This window comes from Melozone crissalis, unplaced genomic scaffold (genome assembly GCF_028551555.1).
Source record: "Melozone crissalis strain CALT ecotype California unplaced genomic scaffold, PUWL_Pcris_2 ptg000004l_1, whole genome shotgun sequence".
In the NCBI taxonomy this organism is placed as follows: Eukaryota; Metazoa; Chordata; class Aves; order Passeriformes; family Passerellidae; genus Melozone; species Melozone crissalis.
Genome location: NW_026535782.1, coordinates 43,048,595 through 43,063,864, shown reverse-complemented (window position 1 = coordinate 43,063,864; position 15,270 = coordinate 43,048,595). Strand labels below are relative to the sequence as shown.

Here is a 15,270-nt window from a genome sequence, read left to right as displayed (position 1 = left end):
CGCTGCTCCAGGAGAGACGGGGGAGGACAGAGTGGTGGCAGCGACATCCCCGGGCGCGATCGACGGGTACGGCCCGGTCCCGCTGCCACAATCACACCTCTCCTCTGAATGGGGCCGCCGGAGAGCAGCCTCGAAAAGGGGGCGGCTTGTGCAGAACCTCGGGTTGTGCTGTCAATATAATTGCTCCTTTTTTTTTTTTTTCCTCCATGGCCCAAGTTCAGCTATAATGGGTAAGCTATAATGGGTGACATTGGGGTGTCCCCCCTCCCCCGCTTTTTTTTCTTCTCCTTTTCTTTCCTAAAGGTCATCTCTTCATTGTGGAAGGGACTGACGTTTTTCTCTCGTTGGAACTTCTCCCCCCCGCCCCCGGCCTCCCTTTTTCGTGTATTTCCCGAGATGCAAGAGATGCTTAGTTTTCTCCAAGGACAAACAAGGAGATGGATGGTGAAGCCAAGTCCCTCTCCCTAGGCTGAACGCATCCTTCCCTGCTCTACAGGGTAAGGGGAGCTGAGAGCTGGGATGCTGGACCGAGATAAACAGCAGTGCCTCAGAAGAGCTCTGCGCACCTTCTCTCAAGGGTCGTTCTCACTCAGCAGCCCCCGGTTTTTTGGAGCTGGAGGTGGGAGGGTGTGGTAAAGGCCGCACTCGGAGCATCGGGGTCTCCTGCTTTAGCAGAGTTCAGCGTTAGGACCCTATTGTTAGTCCGTTTTAAACGTAGGATGAGTGCAGACCTATCAATATATGCAGCCATTTGCTCGAGATCAGCGTGCCATATCTTATGAAATTGACGTCCCTTTACCTTTCCTTAACTGAGGGAAGAGAGGACAATCTCTTCTTGTTGCCAGTGCAGACCCCGCCGGCCCAATGCTACATCGCCCTCTGCTTTCCCTGCTTTGCTGCGTGCGGCACCGGCGTGGTCTGAAAAGGAGCTGGGCCTCAGTTTCTGCAGTTTTTTTCCCTTTCTTAGGAATCTTTTACAAACCCGTTGTTGAGCCAGGAGCTTCCTTTTAGGTCCCTACAAACAGGAACGCACCTGCCCAGCCGCCAGTGAAGATGCTCTCCTGGCGGGTGACTCGTGTTTCGGGGTTAGCCCCGCTCTGCTGACAAGGCAGAGCGCATTTGGACGGCTGCCCTCGGGGGTAACTCGAGTCGGTGGCTGGCAGAGGCGATGCTCAGCGCTGCCCGCTGTGCTAGCAGACGCCGATCAGCTTAAGTAGCCTCATGCCAAGCAAAGCGGCCAGAGGCGCATTCCCTGTCTGTGTCCTGGGGATGGGAGCCGGGCGGCTCCCTCCGCATCCCTAACGATGCGCGAACTGCCCCGCTTTCCCTCCGTCATCGGATCTGTCAGCCCTCTACGGCCTAATCATGCTGTGGAGGCGAAAAGTGAGAGGTGTCTGAAAAATGAGGCTTCAGATCAGGTGGAGCCATCTGCAGAGCGTAAATAACATTTCCCCCAGCTCAGAAGCCGTGTCTACCCTCCACAGCCAGAAAGGTGAAAGCAGCGTCACAGGGTTTGCGAAGCGGACAGCTGGGATCTGCCTTGGAGGAGCGGCTGAGGCCCGGCTCCAGCCTCAGCAGTGTCTCTCTTTAAGGACAGCTAGCAAATTTACAGAAGCTTTTAACCACCAACCTGCAGTCAACACTGTTATTCTAATAAAAAAGGTGTTTCACGAGTTGACAGTTTCTCACTCGACCCTTCATCTTTTTCTCATCATCCCTGCGAGATGAATGACGCGTTTTCCTTTATCTCTGAGATTTTGCCAATTTTCCTGCCCAAACTATTTGCAACATACACATCGTGGATTTCCAAGTTGTCTGCACCAAAACTTTTGTGTAGATCAACTCCCCATTCCACCAACACCAGAATGATGATATTGTTACTAAGTAAACGACCAAATAAATTAAGTAGAAATCAGCCCACCCTTGCCAAAAGCAAACCAGTGAGAATTTCCTGAACAGCACGAAGCCCTCACATCAACAATTGAAGCAGAAAGGCGGCGGTCCTTTGCAAAAAGGGTGACACATTTCCTTTAGCTTCCTGGTGACCACACCAAAGAGAGCAACTTCATCCCATCGCTTACAGTCATCTGTGCAGAAAGAGAGGTGCCATTTCTAGACGTGTTCTGGATCTTGTGGTTTTGCTTGTCTTTGGTTCACAGCTGGCTATTTCAGTAAAACCTCTTCGGGAGTCCTTGCTCTCGTTCTCTTTCACTTTCTTCCTCCCCTTTCCCACTTTTGTCATTTCCACCTTCTCCCCTGCTTTTCTTCTTATTCCCCTTCAATGAGTTCACCTATGTACTCCTTTTAATGATCTATTCTTCTCATTTGGAGTCTCCTTTGAGGGAAGCGATTCCTCAATGTTTGAGAGATTTGCATCTCTTTGTTTCTGGGCTTTTGTTTATGGAAAGGGGAATGATGCCCAAGTGATAGAAGATACCCTTATCTGCGAAGATCAGATCCCGCTTCTTGCCCGAAGCTGGTGAATCCACCTTTGCTGCGGAAATTTGAGCATTTTCTTGCTACTTACCTCTTGGATCTCTTGTAAGCACGCTTGAAAAGGTGTTAGATAGGGAGGTGGTCAAAAAGAGGTGGAACTCGGGGTAGGAACCCCACTTATATAATCTCTGTCGCTCTTTCTATTTTCGGCAGGTGATACCCACTCCTCACTGGTATCAGATATTCAGGAGTTTTGTTGGTGGTGTCACATTTATCTTTCCCTTAACTAACAGAGGAACGCTATTAATAATCCTTGGCACTTACCTTCCCCTGGCTGTGAAAACCCATTACATTGGCAAACTGATGGTCTGCATGAAACTTGAATGTTAAGGGGAGAAACAAGCAGTACAAGTGAGCTGTTAAGGGGACAAATAGGCAAATAACAACGATGAAAATGCCATTGAGACCTATTTTCCATTGTGTAATCCATCTAGGGACATTTTTCCTGATATTTAATGTTTTTCTGGCAAGGGAAAACGTTTTGCAGAGGCCCATGAATCATACATTGGATAAAAGTGGCATCGGGGAGATCACAATGCATTAGGAAGTTCAGTTTGAGAGATGGGACTCTGCTGACGAAGGGAATAGGAAGATGTCACCCCCTCGTTGGCATGAGGGAAAGCAAAGATAGGCTCCGGAGTTTGCCCTTTTCTTTCATTAGCCTTGACAGATACTACTTGAAACAAAACAGAAGATTACTAAATTACTTCCTGCACCTACAGCTACAACATTCAGCTTTACCTTTTGGCCTTGAAGAAAGTCAGAAATTTTTTTCCTGCAGGCAACAACAAACTCAATTGTGTAATTCTGATTGCTCATACTTACAGGGGCATGCAAAATCTGCATCCAGGGCCCCATTGGGCAAGGAGCTGTAAAAGTCTAAAAAATTTACAGCCTGAGCTTTCTTGGGAGAGATGGGGAATTATAAATGAAAAGATCCTATATATACAGCCATAATACATTGACTGTAACATTTTCAGCATATAAATTCTCTTTATGCTGCATTGCCTATTCTAGGGAAAGACACCTTTGAAGATACTTCTATTTTTACTCTGCCAAGCAATAATAACAACAATAAAAATGCCTATGAAATGTATTTGCCATTCTGTAATCCATTTGGGGACGTGTTTCCTGATATTTAATGTTTTTCTGGCAAGGGAAAACATTTTATAAAGGATTACGCACTACATTTATCTGTAGTACATTTATAAGTAAAAAAAAAAAAAGTTTTTTTTCTGTTTCAGCACTCAAACCCAACATTTCCTAGGTAAAAAGCAACCAAGGTTTTGTGATACAATGGAAATCATCTTTTGGGAAAGGCAGGTGCTGCAAAAGCTCAGATTTTTCTAGCTTGATTAATTGATCCTAGAAGTGAGGAAAGATAATTGAGGTATGTATAGGATAGGAGTATTTAAAAACATTTCTCTACTGCCCATATAATTTAGATGCTGAGTTCTGTGATAAATTGGAAGTACTCCATCAGCTTTAGATAATTTCTAAAGAGGCAGCTTTATTGAATCAAACATGACAAAGGTTAATTCAATCATTTGTCTTCTCTTATTGTTTTTCCTATTACACTTCCTGTAGTGGTTTTTGCATTTTCAGTGTACTGCAGTAGTATGGGAAGTAATGCTACTTTTCAGCAGCGTTGTTATTTTCTCACAAACACTGTGTGCATGCCCTGGCTCAGAGCAGGTGGTAATTACAGTGTGAAGTAGCTGGCTCTTGTGGGTCCAGATGTTTCAACCAAATGTTTCATTTCCTTTGGAACAGTATAAGTCATCGCATACTGTTTGCTAAATTCAGTCTTGTGGGGTTTGCATCCCCCTTTTTCATATTATAAACCCTTGGTGTAGTACCAGGGTTAGATTCTGGTTTAGAGATACCAGTATCTCATGGTTGTTAGCTGCATGCTTCATTTCCATTTGGTAGCTGCAGAACAACTTTTTAACCTTCCTTTGGCAGCTTAGAGAGGATAAGGATTGTAGGACTGTCTTTTTGGCTAATGGACTGTGACTTCCATCTCTGTCTGTGCCACTGGAATGACTGCATTTGTCCACTGGTGAAAGGAGAGCAAGTGCAGGGCCAGTCATTGAGATTCTACTGTGTAATTCAGCCATGTGAAAGCAATCCTGATTAGTGGAAATCCTTTCTTATCCTTTTAGTTCCTACTAAGGCTTATTTACAAAGAGTGAAGCAGATTTTTGATGACATTTGGCATATAGTGAGGTCTTTGTTATGTGTCAAGTATTTAATTAATTAAAATGGGGGTTGTTGTTGCGATTTTTGTTTTTGGTAAGAAGAATACAATCAAAATCTGACACATCTAGGTTATTCGTACAAATCTTCCTGAAGCTGGAAGGTGTGGAGAGTTGTGGCTCACTGAGATCCTGAGATTTCACCTACGTGAAATGGTAGAATTTAGAGAGAAAGTTTGTGTTACTGCACTTGTCAGTTTTGGTAATGTGGTTGCATATTTACTATCATCTCAGTCAGGTTCATTCAGAAAAAGATTAGGGCTGGGTTTCCCCTTTGGGATACATGTATAGTGCAGAGTGGGGGATGCTCATCCATTATAATTTCTTTTTCTTTTTCCCACCGCATATAAATAACTGCAATAAGGTGCTCCAGGTTCCTATCAGCCAATGTATCCAAAATTTGGGATGGTATATTCACAGCACTAGCATAGCACCTTAAAACAGGAAGCTTGACCTGCTGCTATCTCATATGTCTGCTGTGTTGTGACGAGCAACTTCAGTCTTCAAGGACAGCAGCCAGCCATCTTTTGCTCCCCATAGATTTTCCTTATTTGTTAAAGATATAAGAGAATCAGAGAATCATTAAAGTTGGAAAAGGCCTCCAAGATCATCAAGTCTAAGCTTTGACTGAACATTACCCGCTCTAAGTGCTACATCCAGTTGTTTTTTGAATACTTCCTGGGATGGTTACTCCCCCACTTTCCTGAGCAGCCCATTCCAATGCTTAACCACCCTTCCAGGGATGAAATTCTTCCAAATGACCAACCTGAACCTTTAGTCTGCAAAGGATATTATGATGATAAGCACTTTTATGTGTTGGAGAGGAAAATAGACAAATTCATGGAAGAGAGGTCCACTGAAAATTATGAAACTCGTACAGGCCACATCCAGCTTGTGAAGTTTCTAAGCCAAAATGGTTGTGATTTGGGATAGGATAAGGGGAAGGTGTAATCTGACTGCCTTGTGATTACATTCCTCCAAACACTTTTATCCATGTCCACTGTCACTGCTTACATTACTGAAAATGTCCTTTGTTTTGTACATACTAATTTTAATTTCCTCTTCAATGGCCTATTCTTGGCTTTGCCTGAGGAAAGTCTGTATTCCAAGGATCTAAGCTCAGTGGTTCCATTTTTACTGATTTTTCCATTCCTCTGATAATTGTCTCAAAAGCTGAAGATAGCAAATAGCTGCAAGAGATACCCCAGAGGTATGAAATAGGTCACTACTAGTCCATGCTACCAATGGGCTTTGGGGACTCCCCAGCTTGTATTGCAAATGGTGTGGAAAAGAAAGTGAAATGTCTCACCCAGAGGGGATAATACAAATAAAAACCCAGAGATAGGTGTAAACCCCTGGTGAGAGTTAGGCTCAAATTACCAAAGAAGAAAAAAGCAAGTGCTGAAAGAGTAGGTCTGTGTATCATAACACCTCCTAGCAACTTCAAATGGATATTTACAGCAGGAAAAAAAGCTGTTAGTCCCAGTGGGAAACCCTGACCCCAAGGTTAAGAGAATGGAAACAGTTGGTTTTCTTTACAACAGACACTTGTGGGTATCAGACATTTGTCATAATTGACACTTGGGTGGTGTTCACACTGGGATGGATAAGCCCCATGTAATTATTACCACAGGGGTTATATTCCAGAAAAACCAGCACAGCAGAAAGATGGTTTCATTACTTATTCCTATTTATACTAGGCTGCTGGTAGGAGAACAGTCAGAGTATTTAGATCAGGGTAAACAGCTTTTGGGGAAATTGGACTTCAGTTTTAGCAGCTGGAAACCTATGGTATACCCAAATTTTGATAGTCATTCTTTGATTAATCTGTTGGGTTTTTTTTTCTTTTTTCTTATTTTTTTCTTATTTTTTCCTTTCTTTTTCTTGTCTTTTTTTCCCTTAAAAATAATTAATGCACTTGCAATTAATTTCAAAGATATTAGTGCCCAGTGAGATGGATTTAAAAGTCAAAGGTTTGCAAAGTAGTCATGGCTTAACATGGGTTAACATGGGTTAACCCATGGGTTAACCCATGCTGTTAACTTGGGTTAACACATCCCAAGTGTAAATTCCTAGATAAGGAAGTCTATAACTATTACCAGAACAGGAGCACTGTGGTGTCAGCTGTTTATTTATTGTCAATATTTCATTAGAAAACAGTTTTTCCATTTAGACAATTGGTAAATGAGATATCCTCTTAAGTTAAAGTGATGATTTGAATCCAGCTAAGGTGAATGACAGTAAATAAAAGTCATTATTCTGAAATGCTGTTTCAGTCACTCTGATGAAATGAGTTGAACAGCATCAGTACAGTTGTTAATAAACAAATACACACAAAACAATCTTATTTGCACTAAAAGAATATCTCCATGTTGTTCACGGTCTGAATCTGACCCAAACACTGAATTCTCCAATCTTTAGGTTGCCTAAATAGAAGGCTACAGGAAGGAAATCTCTGCTCGGGCTACCTGTTCTAAACTTCTTAAGAGAATGGACAGACATTCAAGTGTTAGCTCATCCAGCAGCACTCACCTGGGATCCCCTCAGGTAAATGTCAAATTGAAAATTTGAGTTTATCTCTTTAAAATCCTTATCCCTTGTTCAGGAGAAAAAAATACTAAAGAAAGAGTCACAGGCATATTCCTAAGGGAAGTATATTTCCCCTGCCATTTCCACTGTATCTCAACTTACAATTTCCTTTTAGATATTCCTTCTGATAATCATCACATTGTTAATAATTTTATGTATGGGGTTTTCTTTATTTTCCTATGAAAGTGAAAAAGTTTATTCCTACTACTTAAAAATGATTTGCAAAAAGGAAATAGATTTATTGGACTAACCATTTTTATAGAAACTTATTTTTTTTATATTTTGCACATCTGAGGATCTGAATTGATCCTCATCATGGGCATATTTTTTTGCTTGGATGTTTGTATTGTTTCTCCTTCTGCAAAAGGTTCATGGTGGTAATCTCTTGCAGAAATCATCCTATTGCAGGGCCTTTTTGAATTCCTGCTTTTGAAATTTTGTGTATATGCCTTGTGTAGGTAAGAGAAGTTGTAATCTAGAAGTAGAGCATCAATGCATTTGGTAGAGATGCATCATCACTTTAGGCTCAGGCTTTTGTATTTTGATGGTTGTTTGTAAGAGGCAATAGCCTTCCAAGCCTTTTGAGTTTTGATTTCACTGGACACAGAAGCTTCTGTCTTGAAGAAGAAGAGATATTTCAGAAAATTGATCATTAATAACTAGCTTGTGGATGTTGCAGAGACTTGTAAGACACAAGTGATGTGCTGGTTGGCAGCATTTTTCCTCTGAAATTTATAATCTCAGTTCTTTTTTGTGCACTTCTGTTGACAATTCTGTTCTGTAATTTGTGAAGGAAAAAGCAAATACCAGGGCATACTAAAAACCTTGTTGATCTCAGAGGTGATGTGCTTCTGTGTCTTCTGTTACTATGGCCTGGCTGCCTAGGGACTTTCTCCTGTTAAAGGGCAGGCAAGTGAAACACCAACAAATCAACTGTTTACATGAGACCACACAGTATAGTGGCACAAGAAATTGCATGTTACATCCTGTCCTGGGGTGGTATCATCCAAAATGGACCATCCTTTTATTTTTGATGACAAGTATAGCTTGTAACAGCAGTTTCACTTGGGTGGAGCAAAGAGATCATTCCTTTCACACAGAGGATTTGTTTGTTACTTGACTCCTTCTTTACTACCATATTCACCCTGTTTGTTGCACAGAACATTGTCTCTTTTCAGCTGGGCTTCTTTCACCCCTTCTAAATAGAACTAGATTTGTTCCAATTATTAACATTATTCATAAGCCTGTATTCATAAGCATATTGAAAAAATGCTTAAAGCTGTGTTCACAAGAGACAGGGGGAAGAGTGGGGCTCTTCCTTCTCCCAGGAGAGCAAAAGTTTGCTAATGCCCTATGAGGGAATGACAGATGATTCCTCTCTGTGGTTATACATGCTCTAAATCCTTGCCACAATTTTTCTCCAGCAATGAGAAGACAGATGCTACTGTAACAGCACAAAACTTGTGCAAATCCCTTACAAAGACCTTTATTACTGCTCTAAGTAAAACTTGCTTAACCTTTCATACTATTTTTAGATAAGCTTACGTTTCTGAAGGATGTATTTGATCGCCTTTCATGGTTTTGGCTAGTTTTCTGTTGATTCCTTTCCCTTTTCTTTTAGTGTGATATGGGAGGATGAAGGTGTGATAAAGTGTCTCTTTCTCTGAGCTGTTATGTTGGTATTTGTTAACCTGACATTTTGTGTGATGTGCCCAATTCTCTTTCTAGCAGTTTCTAGTAGCCATGGGAATAAAGACAGCAGAAATCACACTTTTCACAGACAATTTCTCTCCTGAAATAAACCCCAAAACTGGTGTAAGAGATAGACAAATGATTTTGTGAACAAATCTTTGATTTGGCCTCAGGGCAAATGCTATGAAGTCTCGGGAGAGGAAGTTTGTTTTTATTTCACCAGTTTAATGTAACCTGGTTTGCAAGAATTGCTTTTACATCCAGAGAGCTGCAGTTTCAACTCAGATGTCTTTTGAGGGTCTGAGCCATTTTCCACAGTTGTCATTGAGACTCTTGTGGTGTTTTTAATGGAGATTTCACCATGGTCCTGTTCTAGAGCTTTTCTCAGGAACTGCAATGTGATGGGGATCAATTAGTAGCACTGAATAATTACTTTGCAGAGAGAAGGCCAATTGGTTAGGAGTTTCATTGACACTATAAATCTATGTGGGTACTGATCTCTTGTTAGATATCAGTGACTGATGAAAACTACTGATGTTTTAGATTGTAATCTAAAGGCAAAACCAGGTAGAAGATTTGTCTCTTATGCTGTTTCTTCTTAAGCATCCGTATTCTATGCATGTGCTTTTTTATTTTTTATAAGAAAGAGTACATACTGGACTGTCATATTATGTTTTGTTTTGTGGTTTTGTTTTGAGGGGTTTTTTGTTGTTGTGGTGTTTGCTTTGGTTTGGGGGTTTTTTTTTTGTGTGCGTGCATGTAAGGACACATAATTGTCCATCTTCTGACATGGAAGAACCACAGAAGAATACAGTTCTGGAATGAGGAATTATCAAATATGGTCACCAAAGCTAACCAAGTATTGACATACAAACTTTTAAAGCACTGTGTATTTTATTACTCACTAAGACTAGGAGAAATATCTGTTCTAGTAAGTACTTATGAGTATGTGAGACAAGCAAACAAGGGAATGATTGTGTGAGGATGAAGGCTGGGGAATGGATACATACATGCTGAGAGAGAGAGGTGTAGATAAATACCTTTTCACTGTGAGTGTCTCCTGGAACAGATGCCTCAAGCACGCCTGCAGCCTTAACCTAAGAGTGAGAGAGTGTGTGTGTGTGTGTATATGTACATTTCTCCTCCCTACATAATCTAGACCTGTAGAGGAGAGTATGTACCTATGTGAAAAGAGCAAGTGCATACCTGATGCAGAGTTAGATGAAAAGTTGTTTCAATAGCTGAGTTCCTGCTCTTATAAAATCAGGGAAATTGTGGTCATCGTGAAAAATATGTAGAAGCTTTGAGAAACCTATAGAGAAAAACATAGTTCTTGCACATTTTGGTAAGCGGAACATTTGGAACTTTCTGCTCCCCTAAGAGAAGTGCATCTGATACACTGTACAGGGATTTCAAAGTTTAATTTAGCTTAACTCTTGGCTGCAAACAACTGCTGATAAATTTAGTTGGGGGATTTGGGAAGACTAATAGCTCCTTAAAAGGAGCCTGAAGATGAGACAGCAAAACAAAAACATCTGCTAGACTCTCCCTTAGAATGGTAGCACACCATACAGTCATATTTTAGAGAAATAAATAGGTAGATTTTGGGCAAGAAGTGATTTTTGTAGATATAGACACTTGGAGAAAGAAAGCCAAACGTGTGATTAAGGGAGTTCCCTTTCCAAAGTGAAAGAGGGGCTATCTTGACTGCAGTCAGTAGTATATAGCAAACACCCTTCTCCTGTGGTTCTACATAGTCTGCTAGTCCTTTAAAAATAGCCATTGTTGACTTATTTTCCCCATTATGTTTTTTGTTGTTGTTGATTTTTTAAAATAAATTATCATGTTTGTAACTCTTTGGATTTCCTTGTCAGCATAAATTTAAGTGTACATTCTTAAGCAAGGCTACCACACCTTCTTCAATTCCTCTGTGGTTAATAACGTATTAAGCAGTATTTCATATGTCCAGTCAAAATGGAGACTCGAACCAAATCAGTACAAGAAAACTCATTCAGGTATTTATTTGGAGAATAGACTTATTGGAAATTACTAGAAGTTTCTCTTCCTAGATGCTCTTTCTCTCTTGTTTTATACTGCATCAAATTTTCTAGATCCCACTCTAAATGGAGCCTTTTATAAGTATTGTACTTAGATGTCTCATAGCAAGAAACAATTCTTATGCCAAAGGCAGTGTGATCTTGCACTTGGATAAGTTAAGGATAAAGTCTTCTTTACCCTTAACTTTTAGACTATGAACAGTCCCTCTGAAGCTAGATTTGGAGTTTAAATGAGAATGAAGTAACTATTTAATGCCTTTTTTTCCTGCCTTCTTCACATAGCCTTCTGCTATCACACAGTTACATTTTTAGTTTTTCTATTGCCCAAGGGCCTCAGAGAGAACTTACATGAGAAAAGGTTAAAAAGAAAAAAGTATTTGAATAATTATTATTCAAACTAAGAGGGAGTCATAATTTGATAACATTTCAATCTGCTTAAAAAGAAATGTCCTTTCATAGAGTGTTTAATTATCTTGTGGGTTTAGCAGCTGGATGGCTATTATTTCAGCAAAGAGTTTATTGAGATTTGCAGAAGGATTATATGTAAAAGCAGTGTCTGTTGTTAGCCTAGCTAAATCTGATAGACTTTGAAAGCATAAGACAGTCATCTGTAAGAATGTGAACTGTATTGCCAAGTCAAGCAAGTGTGTTTTGTTTTCAAATTTTTTTGTGTTTTGCAACAACAATTGAAAAGAAAGTATTCAGATTAGAAATACAGGTCTGCTGTGATGAATCGGAATATAGATTCAAGAGGAGATAAATTAACAGTTTTTCTAGTATAAAATTTCTGTTATGTTCATAAACTCTTTGTATATTTTCATGATGTTGTAGGTGGACTGGTAAGCCCCATGTCTTGCATTCAAAATATGTGAACTGTAACTTTTCTGTAACTGAGACCAAAATGTCACCGACTTTTCAAGTTATATCTCTAAAATACCAGTTGGAGTTATGTACTTCAGTGAAAGTGTTATTTTCTGTGATTCTTGTTCTCTGAATCAGGTCTATTTATAAAACTCCACAGCCTTTCTGACTGCTCACTAGTTAACAGCCTAAAGAGCCCAGTTTCAAGTTGTGTAAATGTTTCTTCATCCTTTGTTTCCTTGTGTCAGCATGCCAGGCATGGTGAATGTTATAACTGTTTTATTTCTTCTACTAAGGCTCATGATGTCTAAAGGCCACAGCATGAGCAATAAAGAGACTGAGAGTAGTGGGAGACAAACTACTAAGGCAAAAGAAAACCCAAAGAAATGTGTTAGTTACTAATAAAATTAGTGCAGATACTTGAAGTGTTAGAGAACATTTGAGGAAGGCTGCTCAAAGGTACTTTATGCATCTCTCAAGCTCTCTTGATTATTTTACAAGTATCATTAATGCAGACCAGGTTTTCCCTGGGATTACCAGGTCAGTTTATAGGTTTCTTGGTCATTCCAAAGCTTCCCCACACACTTGATAGACTTGATGACAAGAGAGCTGACGAAGCAGGTGCAGGCCCAAAGCCAAATAATTAGCTGCTATTTAGGGGAGGTGCCTTGAGGAATTATTTTCCAGCTCAGAGGTTCAAGGCTAGACGGACAAAGGTTGGGATCAATAAAGGAAATAAAAGGTTCTGTGAAGAGAAAAGTAAGTTGAGGAGGAAGATGGGCTTGGGGAGGGATGAAAAATGTCACCATTTCCAGGGGAAAATGGTGAGGTGGGAAAAGCTGGTGATCAAGGAGAAAAGAATTTGCAGATGAACGAGACAGGAAGTATGAGCAAGGCATGGAGATCAGTGGATTTCTTCTTCTTTCCAATCTGAGAATATGCATCAATACTTTTTACTATGATATTATTAAAGGTAATGATTTTAGAAGTATTAATTTTATGGAAACGTGTGTTCATCTCTATTGGAATAATAATCCCAATATTAGCAGTTAGATGGTGCCTGAGCCAGTCTGACCCTCACTGCTGGGCCAAAGGCAGCAACTGTGGTGTAACCACCCCAGAGATACCTTGGCTGCTGGAGATTGCAGCTGGGCACTGAACAAGTCCAGGCTTGTTGTGAACTCCGTTTACCTCAAGAGAAAGAGCTTCTGGCGATGGTGAAGAGAAAAAGGAGAGGATTCTGCTGGAGGGTTTGATGTCCAGAAGTTTATTCCAAGGTTACAGAGGTCTGAACGTGGGGAACTGCTCCAACAGAATCTCAGCCGCATGGCCTCATTACCTTTTTAAGCTCCCGGGGCAGGGGGAGGGGAGGGAACAGGTGAGCCACCCAACCAGGTGAGAGGGGCTGGGTCTCAGGGGGGGATGACACCTAGATAGGCCAATGACCCCTGGGCATAGGGGCATCTTTTGAACTTGACCAACCACACGACGCCTTGCTGGAATGTTAAGCCTGATTGACAGGACTCACTAAGCAAGGGGGCGAGGGGGAAGGGAGAGGCATATAGGCACACCTGGGAAAGGGACCCGGGAGTTTAAAACAGTTTACAACACACTGCAACATCTCCCCCTAGTTTTGTTTAAAAAGAAGAGGGCTGTGTTTGTGGTGCAGAATGATTGCCAAACCATGGTTGGTAAATCAGTTCTTCCTCTACAGGAGGGTCAGTGTTTTCCACTGAGGCTTCCAGGTCATCCATTGGAGCACTAAGGGCTTCCAAATGGTAGACCTCAGGAGGGGGAGATAAGCTTGAAATTAACTTGAGAACCATGCGTTTGATTAGTCCAAAAACAATGCTAACAACTACAATAACTATAACTAAAATAAACAGCATTAAAACACAGTTTTCAGAATAGATCCCAACCAGCCCGAGAGTCCCCAGCCATTGAACAGTCCACTCAGCCAGTTGTCAGTTTCTCTGTTGATGTCTGAGAACCTTTGTCAAGGTAGTCCATATGTGGTTTGGGCTGCAGCACTATGCAGGAGATCGCAGGTGGGATGATCATGAGTAGGACGAGAAGCAGGCTCGGTCTCATGGCATCTCGAGGCTACACACGAACAGTGGGATCTAAACTGGTACAAAAACTTGAAACAAACATATATTACAAACTATTCCAGATAGGAGGCTTAAATGGAATTTCCTCCAGAGAACGCGTGCGGCGTTTTCTTCTCCAGGCAGCATGAGCAACCTGGGGTGCTTCTGTAGATTTCTCTGAGACCTTGGGAACATAGGGCTTTACCCATTTGGAAGCAACCCACCTTAAACCAGAGGGGGTGGACACACAGGCATATCCACGTCCCCAAGTAACCAATTTGTAAGGTCCCACCATTTTCCAAGTCTCAGGGTCCTTTACTAAAACCGGAGGTTTTTCTTTCATTAACCTATGACTGCTCCCCCCACAGTGGCGTAGGATGGGTGGGTTCAGGCTGCCAAAAGAACAATTCAGAAAATTGATTGTGAATAGCGCCCTGGATAACCGGATGTGGGGAGGTTCCACCTTCAGAACCTGTTGTTGCTGGTCCAGGACCCTTTTAATATCACGGTGAGTTCTTTCTACAATGGCTTGACCTGTAGGGGAGTAGGGGATGCCAGTTTTGTGCTCTACTCCCCATTGCTGCAGGAAGCTCCCGAATTCCTTGGATTTATAAGCAGGCCCATTATCAGTTTTCAGCTCCTTGGGGATGCCCATGAAAGAAAAAGCCTGTAAGAGGTGCTTAATAGCATCAATAGATGATTCTCCTGTGTGGGCAGAAGCATAGACCGCTCCAGAAAAGGTATCTACACTAACATGAACATATTTCTGCCGTCCAAAAGACTGTATGTGTGTTACATCTGTTTGCCACAGTTCACAACTATTCAGTCCCCTTGGGTTTGCTCCCGTACTCACTGTAGGGAGTGCATGTTGTTGGCAATTTGGGCATGTGGCCACAATCGCTTTGGCCTGTTCTCGAGTGATGTTAAACTGGTGAACCAGGCCAGGTGCATTTTGGTGGAAAAGCTGGTGGCTGATTTTTGCCTGTTCAAAAACATTTGGGAGAGTGGCCATCACTGCAGGTGCAGCAAGAGCATCTGCCCTTCTGTTGCCTTCAGTGATAAACCCTGGCAAGTCAGTGTGTGACCTGACATGCATCACATAAAATGTTTGCTCTCGGTGAGTGACTAACTTTACCAGTTTTGAGAGCAATTCAAAAAGTGCGATGTTAGATACATCTTGCAGAATTGCTTGATCTGCCCTGGATACTACTCCTGCCACGTATGCAG

General features: G+C 41.4%; 1 protein-coding gene across 1 annotated transcript in view; it reads left to right on the top strand.

Annotated features, from left to right (window-relative positions):
- Positions 1-15,270, top strand: part of NCF4 (neutrophil cytosolic factor 4) — a 39,909-nt gene that overhangs the window by 2,661 nt on the left and 21,978 nt on the right. The gene's annotated exons all lie outside the window — the stretch shown is intronic.